Genomic DNA, 20,130 nt, shown 5'->3' with positions numbered 1-20,130 from the left:
CTAAGTGCTTTCATTGTTGCAAAATTAGTTACAACACCTGCCCTGCCCCAACTGACAATAATGAATTAGGGGCTGATTAATGGATTTTAACTTCCAGCCTGGCTCCTGCTTGTCTCCCTTAGCTGTAATTCAGGACCTTTGTGGCATATGTGTAACTATTCTGAGGTTCAGAGCAGGGTCACATAATAGTTTCAACTGGCAACTGAACTCTGGAGGGGCCCCTCAGGAAGCACTACAGGAAATGGCTACTAATGATGAGCCTGAACTTTTGAACCTGGTAAGTAGTTACTTTCAGTTTTGCTAAGAGCGTATTTCTGCAATTTTGCACTTATTCGCGGGGCGCGAACTCACGCGAACAGTGCGAGCAGTGCGAGCAAAATCCGCTGCTCGCGGATTTGCGGATTTTGCGGGAGATTCGCGAATCTCGCGGATTGCGAATTTCCCGAAAATCCGCAAAATCCGCGAGCGGAACGGATTTTCCGCCCATGCTTACTAGGCAGCCTGGGAATTCGACCACCTCCAGATTCGGAAGCAGCAGCCAATCAATCAGGTGGACCTCGAAGAAAAACTTAGGGCAACTACATTTATTATTTTTAGGACTAAAGCACTGGACTGGTGCCCTCTGATTTGGCTCTTAAGGAAAAAAATGCAGTGAAAGAATATTTGCATAAGATTACACAATTTGCTCGGTACACCAAACAGGTAACTGAATCCATGTTTTCCACTGACATAGTCTGATTGCAAACCTCCTATCTTCAGTTTTAACACCAATGAACAATCATTTTGTATAGTTGCTTTTCAAGGGCTTAATTAGTACCAGGTTCGGTACTGCTGATTTGCAAAGTGTACAAACGATAAATCAAGCAGACACATTAGAAGAAATATTTCCAGAAGGAAGCCAGGAGAACGTCAGTCTGAGAAGAACATGTGCACAAAATGGAATAATTCATTGGATCGTGAAGTTAAGGCCTTGCAGGAAACTACGTAGATTAAATGTGTCAACTGAAGTTAAACATAGGTACAACAGAGCACGCTATGTATATTGACCTGTTGTGTAGTCCCTATAGTGCTAAATGGGATCTGCGCGTTTAGACAACATACACTGCGGGCTTAGTGTCCAAACTGATTCCGGAAACCCCCACTGAGTATGTCAGCCTGATTACCAGCTAGCTCACAGTGCCACTAGAAGCCCCTCTTGACTATTTTTCTTTTGTTTTCTACTATTTTTTGTATATATAGTTTTTATAAGTGATTATGTGTTTAAATTTTATATAGTCTTGAATTAAAAAATACAGAAGAGAAAATACAAAATCAATAGACATGAAACATATATACAGTGATGAAGGCAAAGCGGTAGACACCACTACGCGCGTTTCGGCTCTTGAGCCTTCTTCAGGTGACCGTCTGTTGTTAGAGTTTCAAAGAGTCCAGGACTCACAGTTAGGCGTGGCGTGGATATAAAAGGTCAGTCGGTAAAAGCAGCTTCTTAAGATCTTGAGATGTGAAACAATGTAGTTCTTTAACTTGTCATATGATGTTATGACATCAGAGAAAAGGAGGTGGTATAACAGTATAGTGGAGGTAGCTTAGATTCAGATCGTTATTTGTGTTGACATTTGTAGAACCTCCACGAGGATAACTTCCAGTGAATAGATGGTAAAATGATGAGAGCAAAAGTGAAGGAAGCGAGTATTTTATCTCCACAAGATGATAAAATATCCGGAGGCGAGCAATAATGATTTATAATTGTTAGCGCAAATATTTTGTATCCACCTAAAGATAAAGTAGAAAGGATGTCCCAGGAGCGGAAGATACTATGGAGGATGATCTGGTCATAGCATTGCCCGTGAGGTTTGATGAAGATAGTGTCGCTCCTGGTAGAAAAAGACTTGTAGTAGTACTAGATCGCCGCGGTCTTTTGGCGATCTAGTACTACTACAAGTCTTTTTCTACCAGGAGCGACACTATCTTCATCAAACCTCACGGGCAATGCTATGACCAGATCATCCTCCATAGTATCTTCCGCTCCTGGGACATCCTTTCTACTTTATCTTTAGGTGGATACAAAATATTCGCGCTAACAATTATAAATCATTATTGCTCGCCTCCGGATATTTTATCATCTTGTGGAGATAAAATACTCGCTTCCTTCACTTTTGCTCTCATCATTTTACCATCTATTCACTGGAAGTTATCCTCGTGGAGGTTCTACAAATGTCAACACAAATAACGATCTGAATCTAAGCTACCTCCACTATACTGTTATACCACCTCCTTTTCTCTGATGTCATAACATCATATGACAAGTTAAAGGACTACATTGTTTCACATCTCAAGATCTTAAGAAGCTGCTTTTACCGACTGACCTTTTATATCCACGCCACGCCTAACTGTGAGTCCTGGACTCTTTGAAACTCTAACAACAGACGGTCACCTGAAGAAGGCTCAAGAGCCGAAACGCGCGTAGTGGTGTCTACCGCTTTGCCTTCATCACTGTATATATGTTTCATGTCTATTGATTTTGTATTTTCTCTTCTGTATTTTTTAATTCAAGACTATATAAAATTTAAACACATAATCACTTATAAAAACTATATATACAAAAAATAGTAGAAAACAAAAGAAAAATAGTCAACAACAATAAACAATAAAGCTCTATCAGAAATTATTTTGCTTATTGGTTTCTGTACACAAGTGGACTTTAATATACTGTTTCAGTCTAGGTTTTTATTTACAAAAAAACGCAAAATTGTACTATTTAATCAATGTTTGTCACTTTGCTATAGACCTTTCCTAACTCTGTTTCTTCCCTATGTATAGCAAGTGCTACTATATTATATAGGGGTCCCCTTTTTCCAAATATTTACTAGAAGCCCCTCTTACCAAGCAAAAAATTGTTATTGGCAACTATTGAACATGACAACCCAGATCCCCCAGAATCGTGGAAACAGTGCTGCTAGTTGCTCAGCCATTCGGGCTCACTTTGTGTCTGAGAGATACACAGAATAAACGATGAGGACGTTTTCCAATAAGTATTTATTGAACCAGCGTCATTCATCTGACATGGCAAACAAAATTGTTTCACATAGGCCGGTGGGTATCAGGGGCCTTTCGGGCTACACCAAACCCAACTTAAACTACGTTTCATTCATGACAGCTTCTCCCCCTCCTTGCTGGCCAATGGTGCTCACCAGGGCACAGCAGTGCGTGTCAACGCAAAAGAATTATGAAGGAATGTGGCCGCAAAACACTATGGTCTCTTAGATGGGCAAGCCGAGGATGCGATGGGGACACCTGTGCCTACCATTCAGCATGCAAGGAACCGAGAAGAGAAGCCTGACAGAGAGTAGTGCATCGGAGGGGAATGACTTAGCTGACCTGGGCGTAATGTAATGTAAGGGACACTTTTATAGCTCGGTTGCCACCCAACGGGTATCCTGGAGCTGGGATTACCAAAAAACACTGTGTGTAACTAGTTGAAAAACATCTAGGGATTAGTCTCTGGGAAAGAGTCTAGTTTTCAATTCCTTCCTAAAGCGTGATAGAATGTTCATTTGTCTAAGCTCAATTGGCACAGAATTCCAGAGATGGGATGCGGCAAAACTGAATGATCTACCGCCCAGTCGAACTCTATTGACACGGGGACCTCATGCCAGTCATGCAGCTCTTTGTAACCTGCACACATGTCACTTTTTCCTCCTGTAATGCACTGTTTGCTCCCGCTTGTATTTTGTTTGCTCACAATTGTCACTTTTACCTCATGTAACTTAACGTCTGCTTTTGTAATTTGTTCACTTGTAATTTTCTGTTCCTATTGTGAAGCGCTCTGACGCCTTCGGGTAAAGCCCGCGCTATATAAAAACGCATAAATAATAAATAAATAAATACTTCACAGCTCACTTTGCTGGATTGTGATTGTAATTTATGAACTGCACAGTAACAAAAGTGTCGCTGTGACAAAAGCAGTAACCCACTAAGCTATGCACATAAAATACTGTTCTGTGATCTGCATGGTACACGTCCTTTGCAGCAGGCATAGTAACCCTCCGATCTACCCTAGATGAGTCAAAACTGTGATCTCTCTCTCCAGCAGGTACATTCGTCACCGGAGTTATATTGACACTTTTATTGTTGCCTGAAAGCTGCTGGCTATATACAAGGAACTCAGCAGCGGCTACTTTCAAAACTGCTGCACCTCTCCAAAAACGACCCAGTACCAGAACCGGCCCCACCTTTCCAGCCTCCGAGGGAAATGCCCGATGCCCAGGACTGCCAGTCCAGCCTTGCCGCCAGAGGGTGACTAGAAACCCTCTCCGCATGCCATCGACTCAGCATCACTTTGAGAGGGGAGCATCACACCAGATGGCAGCCCCATACACTTCAGTGGCCCCTCATCCTTTAAGTGGGCCCCTATTCAGCCCTATTCCAATGAATATTTGTCAGATATGGGAGAATCATCAGATTCTCTGCATTTCTGGAAAGTGGGCCATCATTTTACGTTATTGCGCTGCATCAAACACGAACAAGAGAGAGCACCACACATCACCCAAAGAGGCCAATGACCTTCAGCAGGACAGAACAGCAAACTTCACCAGAAGTGACCACCAAAACCTTAAATCTACTTCTGTTTTAGTGGACTTTGCATCACTCTGAGAGAGGAGAGCATTAAACACCATCAGGAAAGAGCACCGCACACCACTGCGAGAGAACCATGACCCTTACCAGGACGAAACACCAAACCACACCAGAGGTGACCACCAAACTCCCTGGGGGGCTACTAGAAATCCTCTCCTTGTGCAATGGAGTCCGCCTCACCCTGATGAGCAGGGGCGGATTGGCAAGGCGGGCATTCGGGAATGGGCCGAAGGGCCGGTGCCTCAGTGCCCTCTGTGGGCCGTTTTTTTTTCCCCTGTCCCAGTCCACAGAGAGTGGACTAGGAAAGGGGAGAAAAAAAACGGCCCACAGAGTGCATGGAGACAGAGACTGAGAAAATGAAAGCAGCCTCGCTGTGCGGCCAGACAGCGATTGTCAGCTGTGGGCTCTCCTTCACCCCTACCCTGCCAAGCAATCAAGCTGAGGCTGGGCAGGGGATGTTTGCAATAATCGGCCTCCCTGGGGACAGGTGTTTCTCCGGCCTTTGAGCCATTTGCACCTCGGCCCCCTGGCGCCCATGCAGCCCAGAAACGGTGTTAGTCTTAACACCTCGCCCACAGCCCTTCACATTCAGGGCATAGTGGGCGAGGAAGAATGGGTCTTGCTGTGGGGGCCTGGTGATGTTTGGAATTTTTTTGTTTTATTTATTTATTTATGCGATTTTATATAGCGCGGACTTTACCCGAAGGTGTCAGAGCTCTTCACACTAGGAACAGCAATAATACATGAGGAGAAAATTATAAGTGGACAAATTACAAAAGCAAACGTTAAGTTACATGAATCAAAAGTGACAATAGTGAGCAACCAAAATACAAGAGGAGCAAACGATACATTACAGGAGGAAAAAGAGATATGTGTGCAGGTTACAAAAACGTACAAAATACAAGTAGAGGTATAATACTGCAATTAATGGCAGACACTCCAGCACAAGAACAAACGTTACGTAGGCAATGGTGGCACTTGTGCAAGTATCTAAAGCAAACAAAAGTGAGAGGTAGCAAACAGTGTGTTACAAGAGAAAAGTGACTTGTGCAAGTTACAAAAGGGTACCATACACAGGTACAAGGATAATACTGCAATAAATGGTAAATACTCAAACTGCCAGAACACACTGGGAAGGCACTTCCCATGCACCAGCTTCACCTCAGCCTCCCCCCTGGCTCCCTGGCTACCTTGGATGACCCAGAAAGCTGTGTTTTGTGCTCCCCTGCCAGGACATTTTCCCAAGGCCTGGAGGGTTGATTAATTTACTAATTGCAGGGGCCTTACCTCTGTTCATGTGCTCCTGAGCTGAAGGTTTGGGGAGGGCTGAGTAGGTTAGTAATAGCAGGGGCTTTGCTGCTTTTCAGGTGCTCCAGTGCTGGAGGGCTGGAATAATTTTGTGACAAAAAGGGGCCTTGCTATTTTTTTAAATTGCTCAGCATGTAGGCCATTGTCACCTTGGCCCTGTGTCATGTGCAAGAACAGTATCCTCCCAATTTCATTCCTTGTCTGTGCAAATGGTGTTTCATGAAAGGGAACGCCCCTTGAATGTGGGCCACGCCCCTTAAATATGGGCCACGCCTCTTGAATGTGGGCCACTTTTTTCGTCAGTGCCCGGGCCGAATTGTGATCCCAATCCGACCCTGTTGATGGGGTGAAACACCAGCCAGCACCGCCAGCCACGTTTGAGAAGAAAGGGGACAGGAGTCCGACTCACCTCCACCCGCCCGTAGGGGGCGCCTCCAGACGCAGCGAAAGGCCACTGTCCTGCCGGTGCTCGGGGTCCGCCTTGGCTCACTTTCAGGCCCCCTCCTCGGACGCAGCTTCCCAAATACGTGTTGTCCTCCTCTCACCCCGCGGCCTCCCTCCCCCCGCTTTCTCCCTGCTCTTCTTTAAGTGTGCGCACAATTTCTGCACCCCACCCTTCTTTTCCTTAACTTCTCTCTGTCCTCCTCTCTCCAAGTCTGGCGGCTCACCTCCTCTCGCCGTCGCTGCCCCCTTTCCTTCTCTACATGTACCTTCCTCCCCTCTATGTGCGATTCTCTCTCTAGATCTTACCTTCTTTGTGACTCTTTCACTCGCTGTTTCTCTTTGGTTCTCTTTTTTTCTTCTCTTCCTTGCTGTCCTTCTCTTTTAATGTCTCTTTCCTTACCTTCCCTACTCTGTGATTCTTTAAATCTCTTCCTCTCCCAGAGTTATTACTTTCCCCCTCTTATTTCTTTCTATATTTCCCTTTCTCCCATCTCTTTCTTTCCCTTCGCTGGGTTTTCTCTTGCTCTCCGTCTCCCTGTCTGCCCTTCCCTCCTGGCCTCTTGCTTCCCTCCTGTCTGCCTTCCTCATCCCATCGCCTCTCTTCCTCACTGTCCGGGTGAGCTCGCTGCCTTCTCCCTCCCCTTCACTCTGGCGGTGACTTCCCTATGCGTTCTGCGTCACCGAAGGCCTCTCACAGGCCCGACGACCTCTGACCCCTGAAAGTCTCACTCCTCTGCGCATTCTCCACCAGGGTGCTAGAGTGGCCGCGTGGCACTGTGGTTCCACTGACCCTTCTCCTGACCTGGCGCAGGGTTTGTTTCCCTCCAGACTCCGCGCGGAATGGGGGCTCGAGGTACCCGGGAGCTGAGGCTGCACACCCTTTGCACCAGAGTGAGTGCACAAATGCAAACATGGGTGCTCCCTGCACCGGTGTTTCTGCATATCTAATATGGAATGCAATGGGACCGATTTGGCCTAAAACGCAATTTCATGTTCGGCTTTTTCAATGTAGAAACAAGGTGGGCCTCATTTATGCGCTCTCCTTGGGACACCAATGATGCGTCATATTTACAGTATGACGCATCATGGCGCAGGGACTTACAGATACGTCAGTATTTCTGACGTATCTGTATGGCGCAAAAGTGACGCATTGCTGGAGTGTGTCACAAAAGTGACGCAACTCCAGCAATGTGGAAAGGGCCTGCTTCAGTCTTATGCCTGCTGTGAGGCAGGCATAAGAAATTGACGCATTTGTGTCCTAGAAGTGACGCAGTGAAATCTTCTGCGTCACTTCCATGACCCTTTCTTGCGTCAGAATGCCCCTTCTGCATACATTATACCTGGCGTAGGTATTATGTAGCGCAGGGTTTTACAAAGTGACGCATCTACCTAGATGCGTCACTTTGTAAACATGGTGCAACACGGCGCATTTTTTATGCTGCTGGTGCGTCACAAAAAGTGACGCACCGGCGGCGTAAAAGGCACGCGCGGCCTCATAAATGAGGCCCAAGGTGAGTCTGTTACACATGGTGTTCAGTGTGGGGTCGCACGTTCAACAATAAGTGGGGAGGGTCTAAGGGCAAGTTTATAGACCAACCAGGTATAAGCCCCTTTACTCAATATATCACAACAAATAATACCTGGGGGTCTAAAGAAGGAGGAGGAGAGTTTGACAGTAAGAGCCACTACACCCAATGCACACAGAGCAGTGTCAGTGAGAGATGATAGTTAGTAACTGGTCAAGTCGAGACTCAAGAGTACCAGGAGAAAAATATATTGTTCCCATCAGAAGCCACACTGTACCGCCCTTGTTGTCATCATTTGGGATCTCCTTACCCAGGAGACAAGACGGCCGGTAAGCATTACCGTGACCGAGATGTAATTAGAGAGCAGAACAGCAGAATGTAATGGTGGCTACTGAAAAAAGCAGTGTACGGTGTTTGGAGTGAAAAAGTGAAGGGTAGTAAAATTAGGTGAATGGGTGGAAAAAGAAATTTTATTGATATCCCCCAGACCCTAAGGTTAAAAGGCAGGTGTGGGTGCAGGTTTTAAAGAATAACCGCACTTATTAGTGTTCGACATGTTTCAGCATATCATAAGATTTTCTTAATGCATTCTTCAGGACCTTATACATAATACACTACTGCTTTTGAAAATAAATAAATTGTAAAGATATCACCTGGACATCCAGGCGTGCTCAACCAAATACTGTCAGTGCAATGGTAGTGGATCCAACATGAAAAACAGACACACAAACACACATGTAGAACACGTAAAGTTATTCACATCGTTCATGTTTGTATTAATATTGACATTGCAATATGTTCAATCATACCTCAAAAAGTGGGTATGCACTCACCCTTACGTGTAGGTTGAGGAGCTTCACCCCACCTGGCTGCAGTGCAGGTAAAAGGAGCACCGCTCTGTGAGAAATTACATAATTTTAACAGAGCTGCTAGTGATATGACACTAACTGAATACATAGGATAAATAAAAATTAAAAATTAATAAATGTATGCTTCGAGAAAAGAGGTAGTCTGCGCCTCTTGAGACCAGGCTGGGCTGAAAGTCGCAATCCGTCATGGCTCAGAAACGATGACAATTTAATAGGGACGCTTAATGCACGAGGTTAAAGCCGTATCAGGTATGTGATCACAAAGGGCACACGAAATACGCTGCGCCTAAGCGATGATGTATCGTATGGATGGTGACGATCATAATTTAATAGGGACTCGTAATGCATGCCGTGTCAGTTGTATTGAAATGACTCCGTTGTTTTTTAAAAGCATTTAGTTATAAAGGGCAAACAAGATACGCTGCTTGTGATTAATGTTGCCTCGTCTAGATGGCAAAATAACTTCTAGTTGCTGTTCGTGCGGAGCTTGGAACAAACGCACGAAATGCGCTTCGTTTGGAAGATAGCGCGCTAGCCTCTAGCCGCGTGTGCCTACAAAGTCAGACAGAGTGAGAAAACACGGAGACACGCTTGATGCGTGCACTCACCTAACCGTCGGCGTCTCCTGGCAGTCTTCAGTACTGCTCGGGGGGGCGCCGGCTGCCGAACGACGTGATGTTTTGTAAGCTTTGCAAGTCAGCCATGACGTGAACGATCACGTGATGGCCAGACTTATGGGAAATGTAGTTCTGTCCTTAGTGCACCTACATAAAAGGAGTTTATTTACGGCTTGTACCATGGTGTTTGTGTTGTGTTGTACACCTCCTTGGTCACAAGATACAGATAAACGAATGTTTATACGTTGATTCTTATTATTTGTGTTGATACACTGTGTCGTTGAGCCCTTTCTAAAGAACATCATTCGGAGAGGTTTAATACCCTATCTAGGGGATAGAAGGCTTGGTTGTTTGACAAACACAAGTCATTCAACAGCATACCGGAAGCCCCAGATGTGTCGTGTCTGTTTGTTAGTATGTGATGACTGCCCTGTAAATCTTGATTTCATAACATATAGGCAGTGCGAAGGGAGGGGACACAATATTTCCGACAACTCAGAGGGACATCCAGGGTATAGGCTCATTGAGGCCTTCCTTGTCGCTGTTAAGGCGATATACCCATTTCTGTTCTATCTTGAACAAAAACCGGCTAGTATCTGCACAGGAGTCTGGAATGTGCGGCTGTTCAAGAACTGTCCAATAAAAATCTTCTGGACCGTGGCCCTTCTCTAAGAAATGTGCAGTCAGTCTGGTGGCTTGCTTACGGCACCGCACAGTGCTTTTATGTTCCTGGATGCGTGTGCGGATCTTTCTGGTTGTCATACCGACATACCGTAATTCACAAGGACATTTGATCATATATATCAAGTTACTGCTGTTACAATTTGTAAACTTGTTTTGTGTCCATGGACGATTGGTGCCAATGTCAACTTCAGTGGATTTGTTGGTCTGCGGACAGACGGTGCAATTTCCACATGGGTGGTGTCCGACTACCGCTGGTAGATCCCAAAGGGTACCCACTTGTCTCCCTTCTTTACTGCGTGGGCGTGTATGAACCAGTTGGTCTTTCAGGTTCGGTCCTCTTTTGTATGCGAACAAGGGTTGAGGGATGTCATCACCTCCGGTCTTGAGGATGGACCAGTGTTTCTTTATAATTTTCTGTACCTGGTTGGATCGGCTGTTGAAGGTGTTAACAAATGCCACCCGATCTGTTTTTTCTTTTGGAGGATTGATTGATCCTCCAAAAGAAAAAACAGATCGGGTGGCATTTGTTAACACCTTCAACAGCCGATCCAACCAGGTACAGAAAATTATAAAGAAACACTGGTCCATCCTCAAGACCGGAGGTGATGACATCCCTCAACCCTTGTTCGCATACAAAAGAGGACCGAACCTGAAAGACCAACTGGTTCATACACGCCCACGCAGTAAAGAAGGGAGACAAGTGGGTACCCTTTGGGATCTACCAGCGGTAGTCGGACACCACCCATGTGGAAATTGCACCGTCTGTCCGCAGACCAACAAATCCACTGAAGTTGACATTGGCACCAATCGTCCATGGACACAAAACAAGTTTACAAATTGTAACAGCAGTAACTTGATATATATGATCAAATGTCCTTGTGAATTACGGTATGTCGGTATGACAACCAGAAAGATCCGCACACGCATCCAGGAACATAAAAGCACTGTGCGGTGCCGTAAGCAAGCCACCAGACTGACTGCACATTTCTTAGAGAAGGGCCACGGTCCAGAAGATTTTTATTGGACAGTTCTTGAACAGCCGCACATTCCAGACTCCTGTGCAGATACTAGCCGGTTTTTGTTCAAGATAGAACAGAAATGGGTATATCGCCTTAACAGCGACAAGGAAGGCCTCAATGAGCCTATACCCTGGATGTCCCTCTGAGTTGTCGGAAATATTGTGTCCCCTCCCTTCGCACTGCCTATATGTTATGAAATCAAGATTTACAGGGCAGTCATCACATACTAACAAACAGACACGACACATCTGGGGCTTCCGGTATGCTGTTGAATGACTTGTGTTTGTCAAACAACCAAGCCTTCTATCCCCTAGATAGGGTATTAAACCTCTCCGAATGATGTTCTTTAGAAAGGGCTCAACGACACAGTGTATCAACACAAATAATAAGAATCAACGTATAAACATTCGTTTATCTGTATCTTGTGACCAAGGAGGTGTACAACACAACACAAACACCATGGTACAAGCCGTAAATAAACTCCTTTTATGTAGGTGCACTAAGGACAGAACTACATTTCCCATAAGTCTGGCCATCACGTGATCGTTCACGTCATGGCTGACTTGCAAAGCTTACAAAACATCACGTCGTTCGGCAGCCGGCGCCCCCCCGAGCAGTACTGAAGACTGCCAGGAGACGCCGACGGTTAGGTGAGTGCACGCATCAAGCGTGTCTCCGTGTTTTCTCACTCTGTCTGACTTTGTAGGCACACGCGGCTAGAGGCTAGCGCGCTATCTTCTAAAACGAAGCGCATTTCGTGCGTTTGTTCCAAGCTCCGCACGAACAGCAACTAGAAGTTATTTTGCCATCTAGACGAGGCAACATTAATCACAAGCAGCGTATCTTGTTTGCCCTTTATAACTAAATGCTTTTAAAAAACAACGGAGTCATTTCAATACAACTGACACGGCATGCATTACGAGTCCCTATTAAATTATGATCGTCACCATCCATACGATACATCATCGCTTAGGCGCAGCGTATTTCGTGTGCCCTTTGTGATCACATACCTGATACGGCTTTAACCTCGTGCATTAAGCGTCCCTATTAAATTGTCATCGTTTCTGAGCCATGACGGATTGCGACTTTCAGCCCAGCCTGGTCTCAAGAGGCGCAGACTACCTCTTTTCTCGAAGCATACATTTATTAATTTTTAATTTTTATTTATCCTATGTATTCAGTTAGTGTCATATCACTAGCAGCTCTGTTAAAATTATGTAATTTCTCACAGAGCGGTGCTCCTTTTACCTGCACTGCAGCCAGGTGGGGTGAAGCTCCTCAACCTACACGTAAGGGTGAGTGCATACCCACTTTTTGAGGTATGATTGAACATATTGCAATGTCAATATTAATACAAACATGAACGATGTGAATAACTTTACGTGTTCTACATGTGTGTTTGTGTGTCTGTTTTTCATGTTGGATCCACTACCATTGCACTGACAGTATTTGGTTGAGCACGCCTGGATGTCCAGGTGATATCTTTACAATTTATTTATTTTCAAAAGCAGTAGTGTATTATGTATAAGGTCCTGAAGAATGCATTAAGAAAATCTTATGATATGCTGAAACATGTCGACCACTAATAAGTGCGGTTATTCTTTAAAACCTGCACCCACACCTGCCTTTTAACCTTAGGGTCTGGGGGATATCAATAAAATTTCTTTTTCCACCCATTCACCTAATTTTACTACCCTTCACTTTTTCACTCCAAACACCGTACACTGCTTTTTTCAGTAGCCACCATTACATTCTGCTGTTCTGCTCTCTAATTACATCTCGGTCACGGTAATGCTTACCGGCCGTCTTGTCTCCTGGGTAAGGAGATCCCAAATGATGACAACAAGGGCGGTACAGTGTGGCTTCTGATGGGAACAATATATTTTTCTCCTGGTACTCTTGAGTCTCGACTTGACCAGTTACTAACTATCATCTCTCACTGACACTGCTCTGTGTGCATTGGGTGTAGTGGCTCTTACTGTCAAACTCTCCTCCTCCTTCTTTAGACCCCCAGGTATTGTTCAGTGTGGGGTGTCATAGAGGGCAGGCCCCGGGACAGCTGCAGTGGGAGAAGGCCTCAAGCACCACAGCTGTGGTCCAGTCACCCCACTTGCCCTGCCCCCCCACCGCCCACCCCTGGAAGGGTTCTGACAGGGGCACAGTTAGTTCAATGATCTTTCAGCCAGTTTATTTTCCAACAAGATAGCTCATGGACCTGAGCGCATGCTGCTGCAGTCTTCTGGTGAGATATGTAATTCAGGAGTTGTTACCCTGCATACTGCACACGTGACGTCCACTCATCGCTACCTAGCGTGCAAACTTAAGCTATCTTGCAGTGGCGGTTCCTCCGCTAAGGTAGAGCTGCGCCGCCCCACTGCTCTCAGAGCAGGGAAAAATGAAATATAAAATGATAATAGCAATGTTATTATCTCTTCATTTTTCGCAGCTATGGGGCTAGGTTAGGGCGGGGCGGGGCTGGGGTCACAGGGGGAGGAGTGGTGGGCGTGACGGCTCGGCCCGCAGTCTTGGGGCGGCCAAACAGTCATACGCACTTTGCATGTTCCCCTCCAGGCTGTAATGCACAGTCTAATAGGGACAATGCACAGGCTCATATTCCCTATATGATTGCCGAACCACAGCACTCAGACCAATCACCATGCTGCTCTCATGGTGAAAGAAGTCGTGATTGGCTTAGGGGAGCCTGTGTACTTCTTGCTTCCGGACTCGGAGTTAGAAAGAGAAGCAGAGAGATGATGGTGGAGAGACAGCCGAAGAGGTAAGTGGTTTTTGTTCTGTAATATTTTTGTTGTTTTCAACCCCGCCACACCACCCCTGTTCCCTACCAGCTGCCACTGTATCTGGCTGCCCTAGACCATCTCCAAATGCAGAGGCTCTGTTGCTAGAACCTCTACCTTTCAAAAGGAACCAGTGACTGCTCCTGCGCTAAGGCGAACAGCTACAGCCAAAATTAACATTTCGATGTCCGCACAGCCAGCAACATTGCCTCCACCCTGAGGGCTGTAGTCTGTGCTATGGCGAGTCCACAGACCCACTCCCTGCATATTGATTAGGATTGCTCTTCACTTCATCCAAGAGGAAGGTACGAAGCAGCGGGGAAAAACATGCAAAAAACAGCATGGGGACATGCAAACAGTCCTATGTGGCGCTGTCTGGTTATTTGATCATGTAAGATTATTCATAGGCGAATAATCAAAGCTAATTAATTAAGAGTATTTCATTTCTAAATCTTAACTTTTAAATTATATTTTCGAAATTCTAAGATTATTCATCTTTACGCTATTCCCAGTTCTAATTTTTTGTTTGAATGGGGAGATCTTCGTACCCTGCTTCCCTTAACCTAACCCATTCCCTCTACCATTTACCTTAAATCTGTTTGTACTCCCTTACCAGACGAATACCCTTTCCCTGACTACCTACTTACCTGTCACATTAATTTCATCCTATATTATTGCCTGTTAAAACCCCATTCAGAGGACCACAGAGCAAGCAGGAGGTACTGGGCCCGACCATGGGGGTTCAGGTCTTTAAATTGTAATGTCCCGGGGCCCGACCTTATATGGATCCTGAGCAACTGGACCAAGTACCCCTTCAGGGCCTGACTCTCATTGGTAGCACGGGTCGAGCAGTCCATGGCTTCTCTGAGTGGAAGAAGGGAGGGGTGAGGGCGGGGTTTGGGTTGATGTGGATATAGGGTGTGAATACAGGCTCACAACTTAAATTACGTTCAATAGCAGCAATAAATGAATGTTTACTCAAATACTTTCTTTTATGACAAAAGTAGTATTTATATGCGAACACAAAGTGAAAGATGGCATACACAAACAATGCACACAGGTCCCTTAGGTCGGGGCTCTAGTGTTTAATGGCAGTCCCCTGAGTACCAATCAGGGCGGACAGGCCGTAGCGGGCACCGGGCATTTCCCTGGTGGGCCACCAGGGTAGGGGCCATTTTTGTTACAGGGCCGTTTTTGGCCCCTGTAACAAAATTGTATGAAACCGGACTTGGCAAAGAGCATGGCCGCACCCCCAACTGCCCGGGGGGCCCACCGAGCACTTTGCCTGGGCCGGTTGTGGTTCCCAATCCGGCCCTGGTCCCACTTCACTATAGACAACATTCAGGTTAGGCCCCACCAGCAGCCTGAGTTTTAGGATCCCACTCTGACTCCATTAGAAAAGACAAAAGAATTCCAGCTCTGAAGCGCTATCTGGCAGACAGGTTCCCCATGGCCTTCCAACCCGCAGCTCAGTCTTACCTGCCCCAGCAGGGATCATCCAAGCAAAGTATCTGAGAGTGTTTCTCGCTGGTGTGTGGCAGCTGCAGTGGCTGCCTCGGGTGAGTATCACACATGCAGCTTTGAGGGGGTGCCATGGATGTCCTCGGCACCCCTCCTATGCAATGGTAAGGCTCCTGTGGTCTTCCCCATGTCAGTGGTTTCTGGTTCCGATCCTCAGTCAAGGCTTGGTACCTCACAGGTCACCAAGGCAACCTCTCCTCATGACCATCCATCAGACAGACTTCAGGAAAGCATTAAAGACGTGGCTCTTTGCAGAGGCGTATCTGTAATCTGGTATTCGGCGCCCAAATATGCTTACATTTATGTTAGGCGCCTTGATGCCCGCGGGGCTAAGTTGCGCAATATAAGACTGCTTTCATTCATTCATTCATTCATTCACTGCACTCCATAACTTACTCCTGCGTCTTCCTTTGGCATACGGGGTCACTGACTCAAACCACACACGGGCGATGGCCCGATCAGCACAACAGTCTACAAGGAGGCCCCCTCGGGCATACAGGGTTGCTGACTTACACACGGCACATGGGTGATGGTCCAACCATCACATCAAGCTTCACTGCAGCACCCTCTGGTATACAGGGGTCAACTACCTAACCCTTTCTGCGGGCAATGACCTGATTTGTGCAGCAAAGGTTGGGGCTCACTTCACAGAGGTCCTCCTCTGCCATAAGGAGGTTGCTGACTTAACCTTGCGGCACCGAGCTGCGTTAATTTCTTGTAAATCTGCCCCTAAGTGTACAGAGAAAGAGATGGAGGTGAAGAAAATGTCCAAACAGGGATGGTGGGTTGAACAATGCCTAAGTTCAGTAATCACTGTCTGTGAGAGATTGATGTTCCCTTAGAGAGTCTGAAAAGTTCAGTTTTCAGAGGTGCACCTGGGAGGGCAAGAAAATCTTAAAACAGGGGCCATGTTACTTTACAAAAAAACACAAAGGAACCCATAGCTCCTCTGATAAAGGAATTCTGAATTGCTTCCATATTTAATTGCCAGGACGCCTAGGGTGATGGCAACACCTCAAAATGCACCAGAGGGTTTGAGGCACAGATCTCATGCATAGGCGGAGAAATGCACAAGGAATCTGGGAGAAACATTATTCATTGACCGCCACTGCCCATCTTTTGCCCAGAGTCCACATCTCACAGGCAGAAGGCACAGATCTGTTCCTGTGGAATACATAAGCAGCGACAGTGTTTATGTGCGAGTGCTGGAAAAGGCTTTTTATGTATTTTAAACACAATAAACTTGAAACAGGCTCAGAGAAGATAAGAAGAATTGCATTCAAGAAGGAGTTGTATCACAATATAGATAAAATGGCATACTGACTAAATATTGCATCCAGGGTCTAAACTCCCACAATATTGTGACGGTAAGTGTACATAGGTATATATAGATTTACTATTAATAAATTCACATATATGTTCCTTGATGATGTATATATCTTTAAGGTACTTCATACATTATTCTTAGAAACGCCAATGCTGCATGCAGTAGTCCAAATGACAATTGCTTATATTAGAAGGTGCTTTTGGGAGTTACATATGCAGTAAAGTGGTTTGAATTTTCACAGCAAAGTAGAGAAGAGAAAAAACAGTGGCATCCCTTATTGTAGAAATAAATTCATGGATGCTATTGAGAGAATCTTTTCGTTTTGAGATCAAATATATTTATTATGTTTGAAAAATAATACAATTATACAACACATTAGACGTACAAAATGGAGCACTGAATTAAACAATGTATGTATGTATGTATGTATGTATACTTTACCAATTACATAAGCAATTTCTAGGAAGCTGGCTCTATATGTGATATATCAAAAATTCTGATATATATAGTGTAAAGAGCCCAGGGGTTCCCTTATGAGTGGACAGGGGCTTGACATGCAACCCCAAAGTGCTCTATTAGGGGGTAGCGTGGTCGAGCAGACTTAGGCTTAACGCAAGACATTTGAAGAACTGCAAGACATTTGCAAAATACACACACTGATTAATAAATCACAACATGACCCAAGAAGGAAATCCACGCCAATTCATAAAAATAGCAAGTACCTTTATATACGTGTACCGGAGCAGTCGTGTTAGAGGGAGGCTTGCTTGCAGAGGCTGCAGGCGATGTCGGGGAGTCCAGGAAGGGTGAAACCACAATGGACATGTACTCTGGAGGGCTGGGGGACCTGGTTGGCACCATTGGCCCTCTTTAACCTGGGTCGGCACTGACGGGTGCAAATGTTGCTTAATGTGTAGGGTTTGGGCAGATCCAGTTGCCTCCGAATTTTCTCCTTTGGAGTTCTTTTGAACAGGTCTGCTTTTCACGCGAGGTCCTGAGCCTTTTTCGAAGGCAGGTCATCCTCCCAAGTTTCTGGACTAACAGTTGCAGAACGAGTCGACTTTGGTCAGATTTCGATGAAGGGTGCAAAAAAGCTGGCAGAGTTGGTACCAGGTCAGCTGCTTCTTCTCTCTTTTTGGCTTTTGTGGCTCTTCAGTGTCCTCTCTCTTCTTGGCTCATCACAATCTGCTTCTCTAGTGCCAGGGGCTCCCCTAAATACAGAATTTAGAGGTGCTAGGGGAGTGACGAGTAAAAGCAAATGGGCTACTGACCCTTGGTGTCATTACTCCCCCTATATGATCACTACCTGTGGGAAATGAGCATAATCGTGTCGCAGAATTCCTAAGTATGCCATCACAAAAATGGCTATATCTGAAAAATCATGTTCACCTCACAGTAGCCCACCTTAGGGGTGGTACTAGCATGGAGGTGGCATGCCTACCTATCTAGCTAATTTTCCTACCTGTCCAGGTGCCAATGGGGCTCTGGATGGTTGGGTGGGGGTGGCATCCTCTCCTCTGAGGAGGAGGCAGAAGCTTCTTTAAAGCTAGCCAGCCCAAGAAGACTAATCAGCCGACCAAATTTGTGTGTGTATGTGTGGGGGTGGTTACACCCTCTACTCAGACAGGCCTTTGTTCTGGGCCACCGGAGAGGGAAGGCACTCACCCTAGGAGGTCTGAACAGTATCTCAGGTGGCAGGCTAGCAGAATCCAGTCAGTAAGCAGACCAGAGGATGGAAGGTTTTGAGGGGGCACTTCCAAAGTGTCAATCATATAGCAAAGAAAACCAAAGCACTCAATATGTATTACAAAAAACATATAAGATCCAAACAGTAAGGACTTGTGCTAAGAAGATAATTTTCTTTATTTTAGAGGTACGTAGAATAGGTTATCTTCAGTACACTCAAGTTTCATATAATTCATATTTATTGTCTTGCCACAACTTGCCACAACTTGCCTGGGGGTGTTGAGCTGCCAGAACCTCACCTTGCCTCGGACTCCATTGGTTTCCCTCCCGCCGCCGCTCGAGTCCTTCTCGCGGCCGCCGAGCGGAGGGAAACTACATTTCCCAGACTGTCCAGCGACCCGGAAAAACATCTCTGGGGTCATCGCGCCCGGAGGTGCTTGAAATTGCCGCCGTCCTCGGTGGAGCGGGTGTCTTGCCACAACTTGCCACAACTTGCCTGGGGGTGTTGAGCTGCCAGAACCTCACCTTGCCTCGGACTCCATTGGTTTCCCTCCCGCCGCCGCTCGAGTCCTTCTCGCGGCCGCCGAGCGGAGGGAAACTACATTTCCCAGACTGCCCAGCGACCCGGAAAAACATCTCTGGGGTCACCGCGCCCGGAGGCACTTGAAATTGCCGCCGTCCTCGGTGGAGCGGGTGTCTTGCCACAACTTGCCACAACTTGCCTGGGGGAGTTGAGCTGCCAGAACCTCACCTTGCCTCGGACTCCATTGGTTTCCCTCCCGCCGCCGCTCGAGTCCTTCTCGCGGCCGCCGAGCGGAGGGAAACTACATTTCCCAGACTGCCCAGCGACCCGGAAAAACATCTCTGGGGTCACCGCGCCCGGAGGCGCTTGAAATCGCCGCCGTCCTCCGCGTCGCGGGACGCGAGCGGGACGCCCGGACGAAGCCCGGACAAAGGGCGGACAGTCCAAGACTGGCCACGACTGGACTGGACCAGGCCTCTAACATCATCAGTACCGTGAGTCATCTGCCTCTGCGCTCTACTGCTATTGACTGTCTATAGACGTAAGGGTAACATCTTGCCCGTAGCACTTCACAATCGTGTTGAAATATGTCGAAACAGAAAACACACAACACCCCTGCTAATACTATGGACAATTATCTAGTACACAGGGTGGCAAAAATAAATAATGAACGGAGGTCTTCCTTGGGGCTTAATGACTCTCCTCCTTGTTCCCAAAGAGAAGCTTTAGGTTTAATTGAACTGGATCCTGAAGCAATGAATATAATAGATGCTCAAATCGCAGAAAATAATGATTGCTCAGTATTAAATGCTTCTATAAATGTCTTACATCCAGATATAAATGTTGATCTACTAACGGGGGATGAGCTAGATATGTCCTGCAATGACTTAGAGATAGTTGAAGAGAGCATCACTCCGCCAACGCCAGTCCCTGCTCCAAGAGCGGCTAAAAGTTCCACTAAGGTCCCCCCCAAAAGACCAGGGCTACGGTCCAGTAGCAAAAAACCTGCAACCCCCCCTAAAATTAAACACAAAAGTGTTACTGATGAAATAAGGGAGGAAGGGAGCGGCACAATAGATTGGGATGAGCTGTTATCGAACAAGTTTATGGGCATGTTAGAATCCAAATTATCACGAATAATCAAACCGCTCATATCCAAAATAGACCATTTGTCTG

The 20,130-nt window shown here is 46.2% G+C and overlaps 1 protein-coding gene across 1 annotated transcript in view; it reads right to left on the bottom strand.

The window, feature by feature from the left end:
* Positions 1-6,488, bottom strand: part of LOC147706472 (solute carrier family 2, facilitated glucose transporter member 1-like) — a 110,133-nt gene extending 103,645 nt beyond the window's left edge. Inside the window, exon 1 of the mRNA XM_086929086.1 lies at positions 6,353-6,488. The gene's annotated coding sequence lies outside the window, so the exon portion shown is untranslated. The remainder of the gene's footprint in view (positions 1-6,352) is intronic.
* Between the last annotated feature and the right edge of the window lie 13,642 nt (positions 6,489-20,130).

This window comes from Lissotriton vulgaris, chromosome 7, assembly GCF_964263255.1.
Source record: "Lissotriton vulgaris chromosome 7, aLisVul1.2, whole genome shotgun sequence".
NCBI classification, from domain to species: Eukaryota; Metazoa; Chordata; class Amphibia; order Caudata; family Salamandridae; genus Lissotriton; species Lissotriton vulgaris.
Note: the sequence above shows the minus strand (reverse complement) of the source record. Positions and strands in the feature narration are given on the sequence as shown.